Source organism: Diabrotica virgifera, chromosome 10 (assembly GCF_917563875.1).
Source record: "Diabrotica virgifera virgifera chromosome 10, PGI_DIABVI_V3a".
NCBI lineage: Eukaryota > Metazoa > Arthropoda > Insecta > Coleoptera > Chrysomelidae > Diabrotica > Diabrotica virgifera.
The window spans coordinates 146402022-146427873 of record NC_065452.1 but is presented as its reverse complement, the minus strand read 5'-3'; the positions used below and the strand labels follow the sequence as shown (position 1 = coordinate 146427873).

Genomic DNA, 25852 nt, shown 5'->3' with positions numbered 1-25852 from the left:
AAAAACTTGAAAAAACGGTCATTTACCTATCTAACGATATAAATTTTTTTAAAATCGGTTGTCAAATGACTGAACAATTAATTTTTAAAATGAGAGATGCAATGTGGAAATCACATAACATAATATCAATTTGCTTATGTTATTTAGGTATGATATCCACGTTGCACCTCTCATTTTAAAAAATAATTACTCAGTGATTTGACAACCGATTTTGAAAAATTTTATATCGCTGGATAAGTGAATGACCTTTCTTTAAATTTACAAAAAAATATACTGGGTGTTCCATTAAAAAAAAGTCAACGTTTTTTTCAAAAATGCGCCATTTTTCAAACAAAACTTTTGCTAAAATAACATTTCAGCGAAAACCGCATATTTCTATCTTGAGCCGTTTAGAAGTTATAGGCAGTTAAAATGGGGGAAAATATAAGTGGATACCCGGTATAATAAATTATATAAATTTATTACAATTTTTTATCAACAATTATTATACACATAAACACTACTTAGTAGTTGTTCACCTGAAACACGGTAAAAAATAGATTTTTTTGAAAACAATTATTCAAAAATTTATAAGGAAAATTAACGATACTTTTGCATAATTATTTATTACTAATAATTGCATTTTTTATTCATTTTTTTAAAACAATTTGAAAATTTAGCTCATGCTCTTTCATTTGACACCAGTAAAATGGTTCTAACATTATTTTCTTCTGACTTATCTTATTGCAAAAAAAGAATTTGTGTATACTTTGTACGCACGTAAGAAGTTATACTTCTATTATATCATTTCAACGAAATAAATATACTTTCAACAGGTTATTTGTATTTTATTTAAAGAATACACTAACTTTTACTTACTACTTTCCCAAAAATGTTTATTAAAACAATACCAAAAATAAAAAAAAAAAATTAGAAAACACACGGATTCGAACCGGGGACCTCTCGATCTCCAGTCGAACGCTCTACTACTGAGCTATACTCCCCTTGTTTTTACGGATTAAAAGATTTCCAGACATAGTGATAAATAGATCAAATGAAGTATAAAAATACTTTAAATATTACTTACTATCTTATTCCTGAGGATGACAAATCCAAAGACACAAAAATTATAATAAATATATTTACTAAAAACGCTAATATGTTCATTACTAAAGAAGTAAAAAATCTTCCTTTCTAGATGGTAAATAATTTATTTAAAAAATTTTTTTCCTAAAAAAGATCCAAATAGGAAAAAAAAATTTAATAAATTATATACCATCTATAGTCCATGTGGTGAGACCGTTCCTGTCTGAAAAAAATTTCTGATTCGGTTTCTTTGTGGATTCCTATTCAAAAATGTCCCCTTTAAACAACTCTGAAGGGTGCCGGGCGGAATTTTTGGGCAGAAATTGTTTAAACAATTTTTTTAAACAAATACAAAAGATTACGTTTTTTTGCTCTGGAACATATATTTTTAGGTTTTTTGGGTCATTTTAATCAAGAAAGGTATCTTGTAACTTTTCTTAAAAATTGATAGTTTTCGAGTTATACGCGATTTAAAATCTGAAAAATGCGAAAATACGCATTTTCGAGGCCTAAAAACTCATATTTAAGTTAGTATTTTTGAGGTTGCCAGATACTTAAATTGAAGATTAAACATTCAGCTTCAAGATTCTGAAGAGTGGTTGCGTCTAACCTTAATTTATGCCGTTGTTTTTTAATTGTTAAATATGCGTGTTTATCCGATTTTTTTGCCGGTGCGGCGAGCTCCATTTCAAAAATCTCCTATTTTCCTTCGAAAAATATTTTTTCTAGATTCTTTGGAATATTCTAAATAAAATAAGTTTCTTGACATTTTTCTCAAAAATTAATAGTTTTAAAGTTATAAGCGATTTAAAATCCGAAAAATGCCAAAAAAACGCATTTTTGGATTTTAAATTGCTTATAACTTTAAAACTGTTAACTTTTGAGAAAAATGTCAAAAAACTTATTTTATTTAGAATATTCCAAAGAAACTAGAAAAAATATTTTTCGGAAGAAAATATTAGATTTTTGAAATAGAGCTCGCCGCACCGGCAAAAAAATCGGATAAACACGCATATTTAACAATTAAAAAACAACGGTATAAATTAAGGTTAGACGCAATCACTCTTCAGAATCTTGCAGCTGAAAGTCTAAACTTCAATTTAAGTATCTGGCAACCTCAAAAATACTAATTTAAATATGAGTTTTTAGGCCTCGAAAATGCGTATTTTCGCATTTTTCAGATTTTGAATCGCCGTATGCGTATTTCGAATAACTCGAAAACTATTAATTTTTGAGAAAATTTACAAGGTATCTTTCTTGTTTTTAATTACCCACAAAACTTAAAAATATATGTTCCGGAGCAAGAAAACGTGATATTTTGTATTTGTTTAAAAAAATTGTTTAAACAATTTCTGTCCAAAAATTCCGCCCGGCATCCGCCAGATTTGTTTAAAGGGGACATTTTTGAAGAGGAATCCACAAAGAAACCGAATCAGAAATTTTTCCAGACGGGAGCGGTCTCACCACATGGACTACTATACATCTACAAAGGAAGATTTTTACTTCTTTAGTAATTTTTATTATGGTATACAGCCAATGAGAGGGATCCTTTACTTTTTATACTAATATGTTTTTCCACGCCCTTTTTGGACTGATACAAGATTTAGCAACGAAAGCCATACTGTCTGTGTGCGCATGCGCGCAGAATAATAAAAATTCACTCCCAATCGCGCCTATAGAAGTGTAACTTCAAAAAGCTCTCTGGGATAAACAATTTGAATAAAATTTAAATAATTGAATGAATCGCTTTGAAATTTTTCTCACATGTTAAGCACCAAAGAACCCTCATTTGAAAAAAATTTCAAAGCTGTACACTAATTTTTACAATAGTTATTGCAAAATTAATATTTTTGCAATATCGACCTTTTTTGCAATAATTGCAAAAAAGGGCGAAATTGCAAAAAAATTAAAGTATATAAAACTTTATAACACGCCATTTTAAAGCCTTTTCCATGCTCTCGAAGATTTATTAAAAACAAGCTGAAAATGCGAGCATTATCATAACGAAAACTTTGTTTATATACGTATTTAAATTCATAATATGGAAAATTGCTATTACGAAAAGTTGTTTAGAATTAAAAATTATGTTTTAATGTGCAAATATATCATTCTAATTTAAATGTTGTGAACTACACTGCGCGTCATAGAAAACGGGCAACCCAAAAAATGGGTCAGTTTTCATGTCTCGGATCTCGTAAACCTGTGGTCCGCTTTAAGTAATTTTTTCAATATCGTATAGCTTTATTCTTTAACAATATCGCTGTATATAGTAATAATGTTGTTGCTAAACAGGTAAATTTTCATTGTATACCTACCGGGTGTACCAATCAAACTGTGTTTTTTCCTTAAAGTTTGCAACACCCTGTGAAATATTCTAGTATTTATAAAACACTGAAATTAAAGCCCTACAATAGCCTCAGGTTTTCTTAACATTCTGTTTCATGATTCATTCGCTTATGTTGGATAGTACAAAAGTTATTAGGTACTTTAATAATTAGACATGGTCTTTATCAGTACAGGGTGTTTCTAAATGCGAGAACCAGGGCGACAAACTTTAAGGGGTAATTCTGCATTAAAAAATAATGACAGTTTGCTCTATAATCGTATGCCCGCAAATGCTTCGTTGCCGAGATACGGGATGTTGAATTTTTTCTTACAAACTGACGATTTATTTATTGCTTAAAAATTGATTGAGATATGCAAATAAAATTTGGTGGGTTTCATGACGTAGTTATTGCACATTTTTTGACATACAATTAAAAATTTTATATTCACCATTGGCGTGCATACGTGAATATAAAATTCTTAATTGCATCCCAGATAGCACGGCACGTCCCGAGGACGTCTGTTTCAGGTCCCACTTAAGTCCGAATGTCCGGGGACCTCAATCGGACGTCCCCAGGAATTAGAAATCCGGACGTTCCCAGGAAGTCCGTTTACGGACATCGCCAGGACGTCTGTTTCAGGTCCCACTTAGTCAGAATGTACTGGAACCTTAATCGGCAGTCCCCAGGAATTACAAATACAGACGTTCCCAGGAAGTACGATTACAGAGGTCCATAGGAATTACGAATCCAGACCAATTCAGGAAAAATGTCAGTTTACGAGCTGAATGGCTCCGTATCGTGTATAGAAAAATTGACCCAACCTTTTTTCTGGTTTTATTTAAAATGCCATAACGTTTTTAGGACTTCATTTAATTTTTTAATAATCCAGAAATTAATTAATTACATACCTCTCATCAATATTTTAGTTATTTTAATTTGTTTCGGTTGGATGGTTGCAGTGAATGCCTGTCAACGATCAACGAGGTGTTGGCGGTGGCGTGTGGCGTGGGTGTTTGTGTTTTGTTATTGTGTTTCTTGTTTCTTCATTTCTTCTGTACTTCTGTTTGATTTCATAATTTCATCATTTGCTTTGATCACTTGATGGTATCAACTTGGCGATAATTAAATTGGATATTAATTATTATTAGCGTGAATTCTTGGTAAGTTTTTAAGTTATTTTTATACTTGGTTTTCTTTGCAAGATACTTACTGTTTTATCTGCTAGCTGAGCATATTTTTATTTCTATAGGTCTTGTTAGTTTTGTATGTTTTGGTTGAGCAAAATTTTATTTTTAAGTTTTGTTCCTTTTGTATGTTTTGGCCGTAATTAGATATTCATATCCTTGGAATCATTAGTGTGAATTCTTGGTAACTTTCTAAGGTTATTTTTATACTCCCTTTTTATTCGCAAGATATTTAATTTTTTATAGTTTTGTACATATAGCAATGTAAGTACAAGTACAATGCAAAAGAATTACATGCAGGCAAAAAGAAAGAACAATGCTACTTCTTTCTACTTCTTTACGTCTGAATAAAAGAAGTAGACCTGTTCCAGTCGTTAATTGTACAGAGAACGAAGACATCATTGTTGAGAGCCATGAAATATCCAATGTTTCTGAGAAACCGTCCAACAATGAGCTTCAGAATGTTCATTCAACTGACCAGCAGAGAACTGAAGATTCTGTAAAACCTAAAGATTTTTAGTGGATTGGGCTTTGCGTCACAAAATAACTCGTACAGCCATTAATGATTTATTGAAATACTTCACAAATTACTTTCCAGAACTTCCTACTGATGCAAGAACATTATTAAAAACGTGTAGAGAAATACAAAGAAAAACTGTCCCACCTGGAGAATATCATCACTTTAGTGTAAAGTCTTGTTTAGAAACGTTATACATTCAGAATATTAATTTATTGAAAGACAAAAATATTTTTAAACTTGTTATTAATATTGATGGTTTACCTTTAGCAAAAAGTAGTGGTAGCAATGAACTGTCAATACCGATGGAATGGCCATGTCCCATTCAAATAGTGAAGCAAGATTGACACCAACATACAAGAGAGAGGTCCTAGAGAGAGACAGACAAGGTAGTGGAGAATTTGACAGGCCGTGTAATTTGAGTTGCCTATATAAATGGACCCGATTGAATCAATATTTACAGTTCGTTGAATATTTTAACTTGGCTAAGGCCTAATGCTGATTGGCAGTACATATTTCAAAATTTAACCACTTTTTTGTATTTAGGGGATAAATAGAGTACACAGTGCCATACTTGGTGTTTAGATACTTTTCAGAATTGTTATTTGTATTTATCAAAACAAATAGGTACCTACTTTCCTAAAGTATTTGCGAGTTAAATAATTTTAAAACTATTTAAATACTAAATTAGTGACTGTTTTACACAAAGTGAAGAAGTCCTTGATTATGTTTTTATGTTACTTTTATATTTAGACTTTTATATTTCCCCGATTTAAGTTGATATAGGTAACTCAAATTACACGGCCTGTCAAAGTTTCCACCACCTTGTCTGTCTCTCTCTAGGACCTCTCTCTTGTATCGTGGCTGCATTAGTTGTCTTTGTGCCTATTCCATCCGTATTGATAGTTCATTGAGTGGTAGTCAGGTGTACCCTATTCTGTGTAAGTTGAAAGGAACAACATTTGTAGAAATGATTGGTATTTATCATGGCTATGAGAAGCCAGCCTGCAGAGGCTAATATTTTTTTAGACATCTTTGTATCAAGCCTTATTTACCTTATAAATTATAAAACGGTATTGAAATAGATGGTCGAACATTTTCTATAAAAATTAATTCTATTGTTTGTGATGTACCAGCAAAAGTTTTTATTACATACACAAAGGGTCATTCTGGTGATGCTTCATGTAGCAAATGTATAATTATTGTGTACGTAAATTGTGTATGTAAATTATTAATTTTCAATTGGTATCTATTATAGGTAAAAGACATCAAAATTTGGCAGATCAAGCACTTATAATTTTATCAAAAGAGTAATGTCAACTATATTGGCAGACAGTCTTATTATTGAGTATAGTTGGCTGGGTCGAAAAGGAAAACGTAGCCTTGAGAGTACGATGGTGGGAAAGCTGTTTGCATGTGAGTATTATATCACAATAACTACCACTTAAAAAGATATTTTAAAAATATGTGCTTGGATGAACTCACATATTTAATTCATATTATAATCAAACACAACGCAACAATATTTGATTGTGCTTTTGTTTTTCAATAACTGTTAATTCTAATTTATAAAATTTATTTACAAATAGGAAACCTCTTATTTTCAGCAATATAATACTAGTATTTTCAGCAATATGTAGATTGGATAGCGTAGCAGGACGAACGGTTGGCCGCACATCACTTTGCCTTGATGAATGTGAGTTAAATCCCCAGCCCGTTGAAAGGAAAACAAAAAGGCTAACACGTCAGTTTAAAATTCGTAAGGCTGATCAGCCTATGTGATGGAGCAGTACGACAAGTGATAAGGGCATGTGGCTCAGTGATACTCCCTCATAGATCCCTACCGGAAGGATATATAATCATATATTTTCAGCAATATAATATAGTAAACACTGACTAAAAATGTAATAAAACTGTAATGTAACAAGACAATCGATAGCCAGTAGTTATTTTGTATAAAAATTAATTATTTTAAATATATTTCTTATAGTGTTTATTTTTCAATTTTAGCTGCAGCTGACAAAAGTGGTATTTCGCCAAACAAAAAAACGGAGGAAGCGATTAGAAGTTATATGAAAAGGGGAAAGGAGAGGCTGACTGCGAAAGAAAATAAAAATATGAATTAACATGAATATTATTTATGAAATTTTAATAAAAATTTGTTTAAAATATATTTGTTTTTTTTTTCATTTTAAATGCAGATTTCATCTTTAAAAGTTTCAAGTAAATTCAGTATAAAACAATTTAATATTTCCTTTTTGACATTCTTTAAGAGCTTAGGCGCAAAATTTTGTGCCAATGCTTTTTAAATACATTCATTTTTTTTTAATCCTGAAAAAGGATTTTTGTAAAATTTATTTTATTTAGGCCCTCGGTAATAATGTAATCTTTCATTCTGTGTTTAAATGTTTCAAAAATATTTATTAGTTTTATCAGGATTCGAAAAAAATGAATGCATTTAAAAAACATTGGTGCAAAATTTTGCGCTTACGCTGAAATTTTATAAAAACTTTCGGTAGGCAGTCCCAAGGAGGGTTTGGTCGGCCGTTCCAAGGAGGGTTTGGTTGGACGTCCCAAGGAGGTTTTGGTCAGACGTCCCTAGGAAGTCTTGCTCGGACGTCCTAAGGAGGGTTTGGTCGGATGTCCTGAGTACGGATGATTTTGTAACATCAGACGTCCTCGGTACGTCCCGAGGATGTCCCAGGACCTGAAACGTATGTCCTCTGGACGTACGAATGTCCTAGCGGTACGTCCCGGGTAAGTCCCAGGGATGTACTTGTGCTGTTTGGGATGTCAAAAAATGCGCAATAACTATTTCTTAAAATCTACCAAATTTCATTTGCATATCTCAACCAGTTTTAATGCAATAAATAAATAGTCGGTTTGTAAGAAAAAATTCAACATCCTGATCTCAGAGGCCAAGCACTTGCGGACATATGTTTATAAAGCAAATGGTCATTATTTTTTCATGCAGAATTACCCCTTAAAGTTTGTCGTAGTTATTTAGAAACACCCTGTACTGATGAAGAACATGGCTTGTTGTTAAAGTACCTAACTTTTGTATTATCCAATATAAGCGAATGTATCAATAAACAGAATGTTAAGAGAACCTGAGACTATAGTTGTATTTTAATTTCAGTATTTTATAAATGCTAGAATATGCCACAAGGTGTTGCAAACTTTGAGGAAAAAACACAGTTTGATTCGTTTGTTTAGCAACAATATTATTACAGCGATATTGCTAAAGAATAAAGCTATAAGATATTGAAAAAATTACTTAAATCGGACGGCAGGTTTAGGAGACACTTGACATCAAACATGACCCATTTTTTTAGGTGCCCGTTTTCTATGACGCGCAGTGTATAAAGATACTTTACTCAAAATTCATATTTTTTATATACCTCGTATAAAATTAATAAAATTTGATTCGTGATAGTTGCATCATAAATCTTACCAAGAAGAGCTTTTTATGAAGAATAACTTTTCTTCGTCAAATTAAAAATACAAGATTTATAAATGAAAATGTTGTTGGTATCCATAATTTGAGAAAATTCGTCAAATATTATAATTTTTTATTCCAAACAACATTTTAAGAACAATTTTCAAATATGTATTGTGAAATACATAATACATAAAGATACTTTTTACTGATGAACTGTAGTAGTACTTATGGAACAGTCTATTTATCATTAAAGGGGAGGCCGTATACTTACTCGTACAAACCTTTTGAAAGTAATTAATATGTACATTATTGCTTTCAAAATATATACTCAAATTGTATTTTTATACATGTATTACACATATTATTTTATATAATAATTAAATTCACTATAAAATGTCATTTATATTTTATTAATAGTCTATTAAAATGTTACATTTAGGTTGCATTTCTTAGAGGAGTCAATTTTATTTTTTTAATGTGTAGGGGGGTTCAGTAGAAGCTTAATTAAGTTCAAGTTTTTGGGGTCGCCACCCTTGTCCCCCGGCCGCCATCTTGGAAATGGTGTGCAAAGGGGTTTCGCACTGTATCTTCTAAACTAGCAATCCTACAGAAAATTTAATCAATCATAAAATGTAGCAAATTAAATTTTCTACAATTTTATATCTATTACTTTTTATCGTCAAGTGACCAACAAAAAAGTAAAAAATAAAAATATGAGAAAATTTTGTAAGAAGTTTCCTTTTGGAGGTTATAACTTTTTTTCCGTTTTCAGTGAACAATTTTCGCTATAAACTTGTTTAATTTTATTTATTATCTAGGTTTTACAGCGCTCCAATCTTGACCAGATTCTCGAATTCTCATAGGAATACAATGAAAAAAAAATACTTTTCTATCTATGTATTAGTCGAGCGGCAGCAATCTTTATGCCGACCACGAAAATAAAATTTAAGGTGAATGACCAATTTTGGTCTATTTTTATGTTTTCGAGGTCGCTGAATCCGAATATGAAGTTTATTTTTATCTAGATTTGGTGGAACATGTTCAAAAATCAAATTTTATACAAAAATGCTGAAAATCAATTTTGATGATTTTTCAAAATTACCTCGCTGTATCTTTGGTCGCTGTAAATATTTCCTTTTGAAAATTTTACTGTTTAATCTCTGAAGTATGTAGATAACAGTGGGATTTGTCCTAAATATTTAAACACATTAAAAAAGGAGTTGTTAGTTTTAAAACATTTTGTCATCATATTTCGTTAGTTTCATGTTTACTTAAAAAAGTTGAGTGACAAACTTTTTAGTTTATAATTTTAAACAACACAACAATAAAATATAATTCATGAAGAAGTTTTTTGGAAAATTTTAAGTCAAAATATACAATAGGAAAAAAGTTATGTTACTTCATAAACAAGCGTCACACCCCAAAAAACGCTTATATCTCGAGATCCTGACCACGGTGTGGTGAATGGCTAATTTTGATCATACTTTATGATTTTGATAACAAAAATTCGTTTTTTGCTCTTCTTAAGAATTTTGCAATATGCGGTTGCGTCATTCTTCTTATGAACCGGCGAATTTGTCCTCAAACAACTTCTTGGGCCGTTTCTATATATGCTTCGGCTTCGGGTTATAAGTTTTATAGTGGGGAGAAAGATCAAAAACAGATTAATAATAGCATAGGAATGTTAAAATCATAATAATTTGTATGAATAAAAAATATATATAGATAGCAAAGTAAGCCTAACTTTTGTTTTTATTATATCCCTATGAGCATTCGAGAATCTGGTCAAGTTTGGAGCGCTGTAACACCTATATAAATAAATAGAATTAAACAAATTTATAGTGAAAATTGTTCGCTGAAAAACCCTCTACAAAATTGCTATAATGTTATTTTATTTTAAAATGAACTGAAAAAAAGTTATAACCTCCAAAAGGAATCTTGTTAAAATTTTTTTACATATTTTTGTTTATATCTTTTTTGTTGGTCACTTGACGATAAAAAGTAATAGAAATAAAATTGTAGAAAATTTAATTTGCTACATTTTATGTTTAATTAGATTTTCCGTAGGGTTGGTAGTTTACGAGATATAGCGCGAAACCCCTTTGCACACCATTTCCAAGATGGCGGCCGGGGGACAAGGGTGGCGACCCCAAAAACTCGAACTTAAGCTTCTACTGATCCCCCCTACACATTAAAGAAATAAAATTGACTCATCTAACAAATGCAAGGTACGGCTTAAAAAATGTAACATTTTAATGGAGTATTTGCTTTGCTTAACAAATTCAGATTAAAAAAGTAGCCTACTTCCTAATCAAAGATTTCAGCTGACGTTTAGTGCGTGGTAGGAAATAACCGGATTGTGACGTCATATTTTAGATTTTGAGGTCGATTATCTCGAAGACGGTTAGAGATATCGAAATGCCGTTTTCAGATTTGGATTCAGAAGACAAAACTACATAAGAATCCATCGATACATCTGCTCTAAGTATTGCAGGAGCGGCAACGCAATAACACACAGACTTTTGCAAATTTATAAACGAAAAGTTTTCGTTGAAAATTAATTAAAGAAATTAAATTTCAAACAATATTTACATTATTTTGCCACCTTATTTTTGTTTTGCGTTGTGCGCGTGTCATCCATCTAGCGGACAAAAGGCGCACTAAACAGTCACTAAATTATTTATCTATGATAAACAGTTTTCTTCAAAGCGCCACCCTAAAAGACAAAATTGACTGTCTTATGAAAAACTCCTAATATGAAAATTTTTTTATTTTATATTAAATACGTTGAAATTATGATGTGCTAAATCTGTCCATATTTATTTCTATAACATAAAATGGTTTCCAACTCTTCAAAGTATTGTGAGATTTGTTGATATATTCAAACAAAAAATATGATTCATAGGTTTATTTTTTTTATTTTGCTTGCTATTATTTTTACCTTAGCTATAAAGCGATTCTCATGCTTTGTAGACAAATCGGTGGAAAATTGAACTAGCGCTTGACGCTGTGTCTAGGTACACGCTAACGTGTACGCAAATAAAAAAGTTAGGTACACGCTTAAACGTCATTAAGTCAGTGACGTCATTATTTAGCGTGTACTATGACTGGGTTTTTTGGTACACGCTAATTTGAGCCGCGTGTATGCTGTGGTATTAAGTATCTGCGAGTGTCAGAGTGTGGTTAGAATTTGTCTAATCGCTAATCGCGTTATGTTTACACCGTTGACACTTTAATATTGATTTATAAAGAGTTTCCTTATTTTTTACTTGTTTAGTGTTTTTTTTAATTAACTATGGAGTGTGGACAATTATTTAGTTCTTTTAATGAGTTTAACGACATTCTAAAACAGTATGAAAAAGATAAGAGACAAAAATTCGTGATTAAGGGTAGGAAGTAATAAGATAAAATATACGGGGCAATTGATTAGTGTGATAAAACTCAGTAGATCCGCTAGAGTAATAGATAGCAATAAAAGTTAGTAACAAAAATTTTAGAAAACTTTAAGTTTCATATTACAAAATTACTAAAATTAGTTAGAATGTTACAGGACGTTCTATAATATAGTTGCAGACCAAACTTATGTTTTTTAAATGGAACACCCTATATTTTATTTTATGTTCGAAATCTTCTTAACTTCCATATCACAAAAATATAAAGGTTTATTATGTTATACAGGGTATTTACAAAGTTATAACCAATTTTCTATTAAAATCGTAATAAGTTCAACTCCCTGTATACATGCCTGTATAAATAAAAATAAACACCACAGCAAAAATAAACACCAATATAAACTAGTCTAATTAACTTACGTATAAAAATTATTCTAGGAGTATTTTGTATATATCATTTATGTTAACTAATATTTATTTTGCTACCCTGAATATATACTTTTATACAGGGTGTCCCGAAAAGATTGGTCATAAATTATACCACACATTCTAGAGTCAAAAATAGTTCGATTGAACCTAACTTACCTTAGTAGAAATGTGCTCATAAAAAAAGTTACAGCCCTTTGAAGTTACAAAATGAAAATAGATTTTTTTCAATATATCGAATACTATTAGACATTTTTTTATTGAAAATGGACATATGTCATTCTTATGGCAGGAACATCTTAAAACATAATTATAGTGAAATTTGTCCAGCACATAAAGATTTTATGGGGGTTTTTTCCCTTAAACCCCCCCCCCAAACTTTTGTGTATGTTCCAATTAATTCATTATTGTGGTACCATTAGTTAAACACAACGTTTTTAAACCTTTCTTGCCTCTTAGTATTTTTTCGATAAGCCAGTTTTTATCGAGATGCGGCTTCTTTTTTAATATATTTACATAAAAATTTTATGGGATTTTGTTCCTTTAAACCCCCCCAATGTTTGTGTACGTTCCAATTAAACTATTATTGTGGTACCATTAGTTAAACACAGTGTTTTTAAAACGTTTTTGTCTCTCAGCCTTTTTTGTTAAGTCACCTTTTATCAAGATGCGGCTTCTTTTTCAAAATATACCTAAAAATGTAAATTATAAATAAATTTTCAGATTATTAACAGGTCTATAATCGTACTTAACCATATACAAAATATGTGGTGAGTTCGACAAATATTCAAAATATCTCGATAAACACTGTCTTATCGAAAAAGTACTAAAAGACAAAAAAATTTTAAAAACACTGTGTTTAACTAATGGTGCCACAATAATAATTGAATTGGAACGTACACAGAAGTTTGGGGGGGTTGAAGGGAACAAAACCCCCATAAAATTTTTATGGGTGCACAAATTTCACTTTAATTTTTTTTAAGATGTTGCTGCCATAATAATGCCACATGCCCATTTTCAATAAAAAATCTCTAAGAGTTTTCGATATATGAAAAAAAATCGATTTTCATTTTGTAACTTCAAAGGGTCGTAACTTTTTTGTGTGCACTATTTTATATAGGTAAGTGAAGTTCAATCAATCTATTTTTGACCCCAGAATCTGTGGTATAATTTATAACCAATCTTTTCGGGACACCCTGTATACATATATTGTTTTATTACAAGGACCTCATTGCCTTCTTTATGTATGAATAGAAAACAAAAAAGTTGTGACTGGCTAATTGACACCCAAGTCTATTCCATAAAAAAAGTTTAAAACATCTGAATAGTTTTTCTTTCCTTCCCCTTCCCTTAATAAAAATATTTTCTATTAAACAAACAACAAACACTAAACATATCAAAATAGCGTGTCGTTTACCAAAATATAAAGTAACTGGACACGCTAAATAATGACGTCACTGGCTTGATCAAGTTTAATTCGCGTGTACCTAACTTTTTTATTTGCGTACACGTTAGCGTGTACCTAGACACAGCGAATATTTTATTAAAAATCACCTCCGCCTAAAAAAAATTATGTTCGGATTTATTTCGGAATGACCCGAATTGCACTATCGAGAGGTACGATTAATTACAGGGACCCGATCCGTCAACTGTCAGTGTCAGTTAAATTCACACGTGGTATTTGTGACATTTGATAGACGTCAAGTTTTATTTTTGTTTGTAAAAATGGAATATTTATATTGCTTGTAGGTTATTATTATTTAATTTCTATAAAATGGTAATGTGTTGGGTACCCGAATGGTTATCATTGATATTGTAAGTACTAAAATATCTAAAATTGTAAATTTAGGGTATAATGACCCCATATTTTTAGGAAATCTGCTGAAAGGAGTAAAACTACTCATTTTATGTTCCTGCTATTTTTATAAAGAAGATAAAGAAAATCTTCTCACCATATTTTCAAATAGGACTGGTGAAGATGCTGAAGAAATGCAGTAGTACTATCTTGTGTGTAAAATCCTTGATTTTGTGTAATTTATAAAATTGAAAGCAATATGATATGACTAACAAGGATTGTGTCTATAAAAAAATATATCACAGTTACAATAATAATGCATTATTGTCTTTTTTGATAACTATAAAATGCACATACAACGTTGTTCCAGCATAGTATTCTAGTATAGATTTCCATTTCAGCATATCAAGAACAATCACAATTTAGTGAAAGTGTACATGGAAATAACAACTACTGTATATTGAAATATTGTTTAATATTTAATATGCTAAGTAATATTCAGTTAGAATATTATCATGGATCATGGATGGGTGAAATATCAGTTTTAACAAAAAAAAAAGAATGTGTTGTATTTTGTATGCACCTAAGAAGTTATACTTCTATTATATGATTTCAATGAAATAAACATATTTTAAACAGTTTATTTGTATTTTATTTAAATATTAAACTAATTTTAATACTTATTTCTTACCAAATTTTTTTATTAAAATACCAAAAATTAAAAAAAAGTAAGGCAAAACAACAACATAAGACGTTCCTAAGCAGTCACCAACATATGTTATCCAAAATATAACAGCGGCCAACATTGCTTGACTATAGTTATGGTTATGAATCATGACCACCGTGTAAGTCAGTGTGTTATGGCTGTAAAATTGATAAGAAAATGAATTATTTTGACAGATTTTACAAATAATATTAAGATTGTTTTTAATTTTCTTTTCATCATATTTTAATACTTATTAATATCATATTCCCGAAGAAGACAAATCCAAAGACCAAAAATTATCAAGAAATATATTTACTAAAAACACCGATATAAATATCTTTTTCACACTTTATTTGTATTGATATATACGTAACTTGAAAGATTTAACAACTAAAGTACGTGCATGTACTTCATGCTGTCGTTTTTATAAAAATTCATCCTCAACATTTTCCCCAATCATGCCTAAAGAAGTATGTATAACTTTAAATAAGATCAATAAAATTATTCATGACATTGATGCAATTACGTTTAAATTTGTTGCAGACGTACCTGGCTGCAGTAGAGGGACTATTGCAAATATTATGTATACATTGTTAATCGTTATGCATGAAACTTTGTTCATCCAGCTAATAAAAAATATACCTACCATCACAACTTAAAAATAAATTATGTTTACCTATAATTTAAAGCACTTTTACATATTATTGTGGATTGTACAGAAGTGACATACCAAAAACCAACATTATTGGCACATCAAAAACCAAGTTATAGGTTTATAAACACATAAATAGTTTCAAAGGTTTGTTTGCTCCTAATTTTTACATCAGACAAAAATGTCCAGGATGGTGGTATTGTGCATCAAATGAGACCTGGTGATTTAATTCTTGCAGTTAAGGATAGTACCACAGTTTACTAAAGAACAAGTAACTTCTTGTATTAGGGCAGTGACCAGAGGAAGAATTCATGTAGAACAAGCAATCGGAAGAATTAAATGTTTTTCAATTCATGGTAATATTCTAACTTCGCTTTATTTTTCAAGTTTGTGCAGCACTTACAAATTTGCAGTAGGTACCTACCCTCTAATAGCAGAGGGGAATTAATGGTAGATGAATGAAATATCCTGGTAGTTATATTAGTGAATAATCACAATACTTTTTTTAATTAGGAGTACCTATATGAATAAAATATCTTTGTAGTTAAATTTGTAAATAATCACAATACATATTTTAAATTTTTTATTAATAAACTACTATATTGTGATTTTTAAAGACATACAAACACATAATAATATCAAAGATTAAAGTACAATAATAACCCTTCGACTACAAAACAAGATCCCCTTAAATGTACCTACCTTAATTAATTAAAAATTTCAGTTGAAGTGTTGAACCACAGTATTAACACAGAATACATTGGGTGATGTATTCTGTTAAATTGGTTATCCCTTATCTATGATACTGTGGTTTGACAAGGGTTTGACACATTCAAACTCCGTCGCCTCGCACATGCGCAGTTTACGGACATTTGACGGATCGGGTCCCTGTAATTAATCGTACCTCTATCAGGTATGTCATGCAATGGTTATGCCGAAAGCACAGTATATAGGTTTATACAACAATCAGTATAGTCACTTGCCCTGAAGTACGTGATGAAAAAATGTTCCATTTTTCCCACTGCGCATCGAGAGCTTGCAGCCGGACGCACGCGCATAACAGCGTGTGTTATACTGCTCAACAATATTTTTGATACACTGCTCGAAAATAAATAGGACAAAGATTTTTCGAAATAAGGAATATTTTTCTACAATTAACGTTTACGAAGCTCTTGACAATTTATCGATAGTTTCCTAAATAATTATTATTGTTGTTCTGAAGACTAAATGTATCAGCTTTAATGGATTCATTGAGATTATGTACCTATTTTCAACTAAATAATTTTTTCTATATAAACAAAATTTTGGTCTAACAATGGGCTCTACTTTATCTTCATTGGTCTTCTTCTTCTAGTGCCTACTCCACTAATGAATGTTGGCTATAACCACTGCAAATTAGTTTCTTCATTATTAGCGAATATATTTATGGATTTCTAAAGAAATATTGTATTCACTCAATTTTGCTGATATTATCATATTGTATTTCTTGGCTGTTGTATTGAAGATATGTGTTAATCTTTGGAGATTGTCTTCTGTCTCGGCGATTAATGCGGCGTAGTTTGCATAACCTAATATTTGGAGTTGTTTGTTCCCCATTCTGTAACCATGACCTTTACATACTGCTTCTATTATTTCGTCCATTTTTAGATACATTAAACAGCAGTGGGCTTAACGGGTTACCTTGTCTGACTCGGCTTTGTACTGGTATAAACTGTGTTAGTTTTCCATTTATCTTTGCCTGTATTCGATTATGGAAATAGATGTTTTCGATGGTTGGTATAATATTGATTCGCATGTCTCTTCTATACAGTAAGTGTAAGACGTCTTCGACTTGGACGCGATCGAAAGCCTTTGTCAGGTCTATAAAACAGATATGCTGGTTTATTATACTCGATGGGCTTTTTTGTGATTTGTCTTAGTACAATACTGGCGTCTACGCTACAAACGCATTCAATATGCTAAGGAAAATGTGGTATTCACATCGGATGACAATTAAAACTGAAAAACTATTCAACAGCAACGTGAAGACTGTATTACTATATGGAGCAGAAACTTGGAAAGTGTCAAGAAAATGTATTGGACAGATGCAGGTATTCATAAATAAATGCCTAAGGAAGATTCTTAACATTTACTGGCCAAACCGTATATCAAACCAAGAGCTATGGACAAGAACTAACCAGAAACCTATGTATATCTAAGATAATATGCAAAAGGAAATGGAGTTGGATGGGGCACACACTAAGGAGACCTGACACAGACATAGCGAGGCAAGCCCTAGAATATACACCACATGGAAAGAGAAGACCAGGTAGACCAGTAGAAACGTGGAAAAGAAGTGTTGAAAAAGAAATTAATGCTATATAATACTAATATACATGGATTATATGACATATCACAGAAGCTCGAAACAAACGACTGTGAATGAAAAGCCCTATTGGGAAAACCTGGACAGAAATAAAGATCAATGCAAAGGATAAGACAGAATGGAGGCAGACAGTTGATGCCCTATGCTCCGTATGGAGTGAAGAGGAATAAGTAATTAAGTAAGTAATGATGTCTACGCAGGATCTTCCGGATCTGAATCGTTGCGAGAAATCTAAAAAACGAAGTACTGATGTCTTGTCAAAAGAGCTAATGAGGAAACTAATAAGAGGACTTTTCTATATAGGAAAAAAATAATAATACATTCGAATTATAAATTATATTTTGAGAATTTTAATTTTACAATACAAATTTTATTTTTTACAGATATATTTCCTAAATGCATTTCAAATTCATCCTTAAAATAAAGTTTAATAGGTACAAAAAATGAACTCATAAATTTCATGGAGAACAGATGGAAAAAGATGGAAAACATTAACTTGTGAGATAAAAAAAGATGAAACTGGTAGAAGTGGAAATTATCCTTATAAACGAATAAATTAACATAACATCAGATAAGAGTTTTAACCTGCTGACTCCATTTTTCACTTTGAGTGATATTGGGCTGGTTTCTGGGTCTGTGTACTTTCATACACCACCCCACAAACCCGCTGACACCAATGTAGTTTAGAAATAACTATCTCTAAACTACAGTGGAACCAGCGGGCTTGTGGGACAGCTTATGAAGGTACACAGACCTAGAAACTACCCCAATATCACTCACAGTGAAAAATGGAGTTAGCAGGTTAACACTCTTAGTCAACAATAACATTACATAGTTTCCCACCTTTAGACGTCCGTGACAGGAGTATTTTATAAAATTCTCCTGTCATAGTGACAGTTGTCATACTCATCTGATACGTCTAAAGGTGGGAAACTATGTAATATATATATAATAATAAACTATGTAATATATATTAATTTATATGTTTATATCGATAATTTCCACCTCTAGAAGTTTCATCTCTTTTTACTTCAGACAGCATCCCATGTTTCCCATCTTTAGCGTTATATCCCATATTTTGCGGGTTATTAGCACGCTCATCACTGCATATTGGACTTTTTACACATAGTATCTTAGAATCCCTTGGAAGTAAATAATAAATCATGTACCTAGTTTTATTTTCATCAATAAATTCACGAAAGTATGATTGATGTTGAAAATTCATTTGGCATACTGGCAAATAATTGTAATTCCTTCAGATGAGATGTCCCTAGAAAGAATAACATATATTTTATATAAAAATCATATTGATTAGCAGAATAAATAGTTTTACATTTAATTCGTCTTATTCACATAATTTAATACCAGATAATGTCACCCTACTTCCGTATGCTGATGACCTAGTTTTTTTTATATAACAGTTTAAACCCCATTTTGGACCCCATTCACATTAACCAATATTATCAGATATTCATAAATAGTGCCACCACAACCTTCAAATTTAACAACATACTATTCTTTCATAGATCTGGTCGTTATCACAATATAATCCCATATATACCTAAAAACTCATGCTGGAAATTGTAAAGTCAATGCAAAGGATAGGAAGGAGTGGAAGCTGATTCTGGAACAGGCCAAGACCCACCATGGGCTGTGGAGCCAATTCTGATACCTACAAATGAACTCAAATATTTAGTGGGCTTTTTACCCCACAATCTTAACTAGAATAAGCATATTGAAAATATAATTGGAAAAGCTATTAAAGGCATGGCTGTGCTGCCTAGTAAGACCCATATAGATTTTTGAAGCATCTTTATGAAACCAGCACATAAACAATTATAGAGGTAACCATCTATATTTGTTATCAATGGTTTCTAATGTCCGTCCCACCTTGACTTTACAGTATAGGGAACATAAGGAATGCAGTCCTTATTAGAGTTTTTAGCTGGGCGAGGCCGATTTTATCAAAAAGAATTTGTAACCGAACATTAGATAGATTAAATTAAAACTGTTTTATAAAGACAATCTACAATTTTAGGATTCGTATGCGTTTAAGTTTATTTGATATACTATAGTTATTACGAATATGAATCCTAAAATTGTAGATTGCCTTTATAAAATAGTTTTAATTTAATCTCTCAAATGTTCGATTAAAAATTATTTTTGATAAAATCGGCATCACTGCGATAAAAACACTCATAACGCATTGCCTATGTTCCCTAGACTGTAAAGTCAAGGTGGAACGGACTATAGAAACATGGTTTTTCAAAACAGGTGTCAATGGTTTTTAGAGTACAGTTATGTACCAAATTCATGACCAAAATTTACACTTTCTCAGAATAATCCGACAATTATTTTGAAACATATACTCATACCTCCAATTATAATATCATACATAGATTCCCTTGAGGCACTTTGCCACTGGTTGTAACTTCTCAATAGATGTGCCTACAGAATTACAAAATTATCATTCCAGTTTACGAAAGAACACACCTTCAACTGGAATGTTTAATCTCAAGATGTATTTTGTTTATTTTATTTTGCATTGTTTTTCAACGGCATTTCTGCAAAGGCCTGCTCCTCAGAATGTAAAGTGCATATTTCAAAGTTAATGTAACAATATTGAGGACTGTTCATAGAAAGTTTATTACATTGAACAATTTCTTTTCATTCTGCAAACCTAAAACGAAAGCAGGTCAAAAATTATGTCAATGATAGAATTTACGTTCTTACCCATTTTCATCCATGGGAACAGGAAGAAACTCAACTTTTTATGGTGTCTGGAATTTTTCCACATCAAATATTAGTACACATTATTTCCTTTGGGTTGAATTCATCATAATCCCAATTCAAAATCACCAAACTTCTTGTAGAAAACTGGAGAGATACCAAAGTAATGCATATTCTTTGGTAAATAATGCCTATTAAATTCGAAGTAAACCAACTTAACAATTGCAAAATATAAGAAAACAATAATAAATAACTCATTTAACATTTTTAACAACTGAAATTTTTATAAGGTTATGTTGGTTATGTTTGGTTTGGAGTTTGGAATACAAGTCTACTCACTGTTGCCAAATGTCATCAATTGAGAGAGTGTTGTGTTAATTGTTTGAATATATTCAATCAATAATTAGAAAATATTATTTTTCAAATTTTATAAAGTGTGTACATAAAGGATTTTACCATTTATGAATTTAATTTTCAGCTTTCTGAAAAAAAATCGATAATAGTAATTATTTTATTATAATTTTGGAATGTATTCTTTATCGGAATATTTTAAATCTTGCAACAGCAACATTTTCCTCCTAGTCTACTGCGCAGTCTGCTAGGAGTTTCTGCTAGCGCAGGAACCGCATAAAAACTAGAGTGAACTAACTGATTCGAATAGCAAAAAAACTGTGCCGAAAGCATGATTTGAGTTTCCACTAGACTTGTGTTATGGACGGATTTTACGGGCTGTGATTGGTCGTATTCAAATCAAGGACATTTAGGAATCTTGATCTCTCGTTTGTTGTGTTTCAGTTTAAAGTTATACATAAATATTTACATTTTTTTAAATTTGTAAAGTTATAGTTCTTCTACAATAAATATTATAATACATATAAATTTATTTATAAACGTAAAGTTAATATTTTCTAGAGTATTTACGTACGTTGTATGCTGTTTATTATTAAGTACTTATAGTTTTCTCGGATCTACATTCAGCAAAAATTATATAACTAGGGTGTAGTAATGTTATAAGAAAATTAAATACCATAATTTATACTTATAAAAGAGATAATATTATATTTATTTGTGTCTTAAAAATGTATGATTAACTTTCAGACTTATTTGATGTACTAAATTGTCTCCGAGACTGTAACAAAGTATTAACATATAAAAGTTTAAGGGTTGTAAGAACTTCAGAAGGTAATTTTAATACGAGAGTGGCTATTCCCCTGCCTAAACTGCAATACATATTTAATTTAATTAAATGAATTGCCATAAAATAAACAGTCATACTAACTTTTATGATGGAATTAATGGTAGATATAGAGAGAAAAAACAAATAGAACGTTTTTTATATTGTTTATTAGTGAGCTGTTCTTTAGATCATACATAAGGTCGATCATAGACTATGCCAGCATCTTATATGCATCTGCTAGCACCCATTTATTAAAGAAAATAAATGTAACGATCAATTGCTGAATTCAATTGATTCTTTGTCTAGGTGCCATGAGATCCACTCCTGTTGAAGCGTTATTTGGAGAAGCCATTGAATTACCACCACAGTTTAGAAGAACCTATCTGAGTGACAAATTCTTAATAAAAATTCTTCTTTCTCGAAACTCTTTATGCCCCTCAGGGGTGTCGGAGGTCTTTTCATCCTCTATCCATCTCTTCTGTTTCTTGCAGTCCTTTGCTAACTCTTTCATTTGTTTGTGTTTTTTCTGCCCAATTTCTATAATCTGATCGCTCCACCTTTTTTCTTGGCCTCCCTTTCCTTCTTTTACCATACCTTTTTGATTCCATCACCTGCTTTGGTAGTCTTCCCTTGTCCATTCGGTTAATGTGTCCATATCTACCAATTTAATTTCTTTTTTGGATCTTCGTTATTATCTATTGCTGTTTTAGCCTTTGTCTAATATCCTCATTTCTTATTCTGTCCATTGTTTTTCCTGCTATTTTTCTCAACTGCTTCATCTCCACTGCGCTTATTGTACTGTCTATTTTTGCATTGTTTACCCATGTTTTACTTGCATAATATTAAAGTTGGTACATATATTGCATTGTATACCTTTAGTTTTATTTCTTTCTCTATTTCTTCCTTTCCAAATATTGTTTTATTTAGTGCATAGTAGATCTTATTTGCTTTTTTCGCCCTGTATGAGATTTCTTTGTCTACCTTTCCATCCTCTGATATTATTACTCCCAGGTATTCAAATGTCGAGATTGTTTCCATTATTTCATTTTTGCGACTAAATAACGTTTGGTTTATTTCTTTCCTTTTCTTTTGGGTTACTATCATGGTCTTCGTTTTCTTTACATTTACCTCCATTTTCAAATTTTCTATTTCTTCCACCCATATATTCATTAATTTTTTCCATTCCATTTATTTCTAGGTCATCTGCATATAGTAATCCTTCCATTTTCACTGGTACTAAATTCCTATACCCTATTGTTGACTGCCTTGACCTTCTTTTAGCACTCTTTCAGTACTCGATCCATTACTAATATGAATGAAGCTGGGCTGAAACTGTCCCCTGGTTTTATTCCTCTTCTTAGGTTTATTACTGGCGATCTGTTTCCGTTTATTTGTACTTTAGCCAGTACATTTCTATATACTTTTATATGTACTTTTTGCCACGCTTATTATCTTTTGTTGGCTTTGCAGGTCTTCCATTACTGACCATATTATTTCTCTATTTATAGAATCAAAAGCAGCTTTAATATCTATAATCGTAATATATAAGTGTTGTCTTTACAACACAAAAATTCCTACCCAACACCATTAACTGCTCAAATCAACTTATTCTTTCACTAAAAAAAAATAATTGTTGGAAATAATGGGAGTGTATACTAAACTCATAAAATTTTGTGGAATTTATTTCTATAAAATATTTTTATTTTGTACAATAAATACTTTTCTCATCTGTTATCAATACATTATAAAGGTGTAAATAAATAATTATTGAGTGGTTATGTTATTTATGCCTGTTTACTGTCAATAATAATATTGACTACGAGTAGTTATGTTTGGTTGTGTAGTCTTTTCCAGTTACGTCTAGCAGCCTAACTTCTCAAAAAATATTACCAACGTCACTAGACAGTAGTTGTGTCTCAGATTAGCAAATAGACTTTACCTTTTCATACTTGATTGTTTCACTGTAATTCTTAATAAAAATGCCTGACAGTTAACATGTTCAGATGACATATTTTTTGTCTTTGATGAAGGCAAATTAGCCCGAGTATTGTGATGGCATCGATAGTCTTTCTGTAATAAAAATAATCTATTTAATACCTTACAATATATGAATATATGTTTTGAACTTTAAATCAAAATGAACACAAAATTTGTTGCTTAGCAAAGTACTTAAAAATTCTCTCCAATGTTAATTTATTCATCCCTACAAAATATAAAACCCATAAAGTTAGAAAGTGAATATATTAACATCAATATTTACCTTGAAAACAAGCTTCATATAATCATTTGGATAAGTTCTTAGAACTCTAAAATTTACATTTTCATATTTTTTTTGAGCATCTCCTTGTGTTGTTAAATATTAGCTCAAATCACTGCATTAAATGCGCCATCCTTTCCATTTATTTCGGAAAAATTAACCACCTTATACTCAAATGAGTCTGGGAGGAAGCTTTAAAAATTTATAAAATATAGGAAGCAAACAGAAAGTAATTTGTTTTATTATAAATATTACTATCTGTAAACGTTCCATAACTTTTGCTGGAAATAATATGGCTGTTTAAAAATGAATACAATAAACAAGTATAAACGTATAAAATAGTCTCACAATCCAAGATTAATAACTAAAATATCAATATTTTCTTTTGTATACAAAAACAAACGAGAAAACAGGGTTAGGGTTGTTGTCTTTTAAATGTCATCAAATATGTCAATGATTTGAATACGACCAATCACAGCCCGTAAAATTCGCCCATAACACAAGTCTAGTGGAAACTCAAATCATGCGAACCGCAAATGGTGGTAGAACTTCAATGTGGACGTGTCTACTCAACCTATTACCTGCGAAGAAAGATGGATTTCTGAAAATGCAATTTGTAGCGTTGGAAAACAAAATAAATAACTCATTATTTGAATTTAAGCAAAGTTTTTTGATTATTAATGTAACAACACATTTTTTAAATAGGTTCTGAAACAGTTTTCTTGTGACATGTCTTTAAAAATATCATATTTATATGGGATTAAGCCACAATGGACTGGAATAAAATTACATTTTCCATTTGGTTTTTGACGTTTTGATTTCCACACCGGACATCGAAACCTGTGTGATGGGTAACTATACATAGTTGAAGCAATAAAGCACTGAACTTCCGAAAAAAAAACGACAAGACGGATCTTAATAATTCTTTTTGGATTCGATTCGTGAATGCGCCAGGAAACTTTGTGACCCCGAGCCATGATATAATGTTGAAAAACTGCATTCAAAAAAATGCATTTTTAAAGTGCATCTCAAACAGACAATAAAAAAATTCAGAACTCGTCAATTATCGGCGGAAATAAGTTCTATTTTGTTACTCGGGGGTTTTTGGGGTTTCTGAAAAAGAATATGACGTCGTAAGTAATCTCCGGAGTACCTGTGCACAGGGTATCTACTGTTATCATCGTCTTGTGGAGTTTTCGGCAAAAAATTTATTAAAAAATTAGTCAAAAATAATTACTTGGGGGTTTTTGGGGTCGCTAACGACGAATATGGCATCGGAAGTGTTCTACGGAATACCTGGTGATCAGGGTACCTTCTTCTTCTGGGGTATTCGGCAAACTCATTAAAAAATTAGCCAAAAATCATTACTCGAAGGTTTTTGGGTCGCTGACGACGAATATAACATCGGAAGTGATCTACGGAGTACCTGGTACCCAAGGTACCTACTGTTTACCTCGCTTTCTGGAATTTTTGGCAAGTTCATTAAAAATTAGTCAAAATTTATTACTTGCGGGTTTTTGGGGTCTTTGACGACGAATATGATATCGGAAGTGATCTCCGGAGTAACTGGTGCTCAGGGTACCTACTGTTTATCTCGTAACTAATGATTTTTGACTATTTTTTTAATGAATTTGTCTAAAACTCCAGAAGACGAGGTAAACAGTAGGTACCCTGGGCACCAGGTACCCCGGAGATAATTTCCGATGTCATATTCGTCGTCAGAGACCTACAAAACTCCCCGAAAAATGAATTTTGACTAATTTTTTAATGAATTTGCCGAAAACTCCAGAAGACAAAGTAACCCACATAACAATTTC

The 25852-nt window shown here is 31.2% G+C and overlaps 2 long non-coding RNA genes across 2 annotated transcripts; one reads left to right on the top strand and one right to left on the bottom strand.

The window, feature by feature from the left end:
* Window positions 1–14020: 14020 nt before the first annotated feature.
* On the top strand, window positions 14021–14789 carry LOC126893401 (uncharacterized). Its single transcript, XR_007701166.1, has 2 exons — window positions 14021–14168; window positions 14227–14789. It is a non-coding gene; the product is annotated as an uncharacterized LOC126893401 (long non-coding RNA).
* A 3442-nt stretch (window positions 14790–18231) lies between these two features.
* On the bottom strand, window positions 18232–20959 carry LOC126893400 (uncharacterized). Its single transcript, XR_007701165.1, has 3 exons — window positions 20605–20959; window positions 20247–20551; window positions 18232–19141 (listed from the first exon to the last, which is right to left on the bottom strand). It is a non-coding gene; the product is annotated as an uncharacterized LOC126893400 (long non-coding RNA).
* Window positions 20960–25852: the final 4893 nt, after the last annotated feature.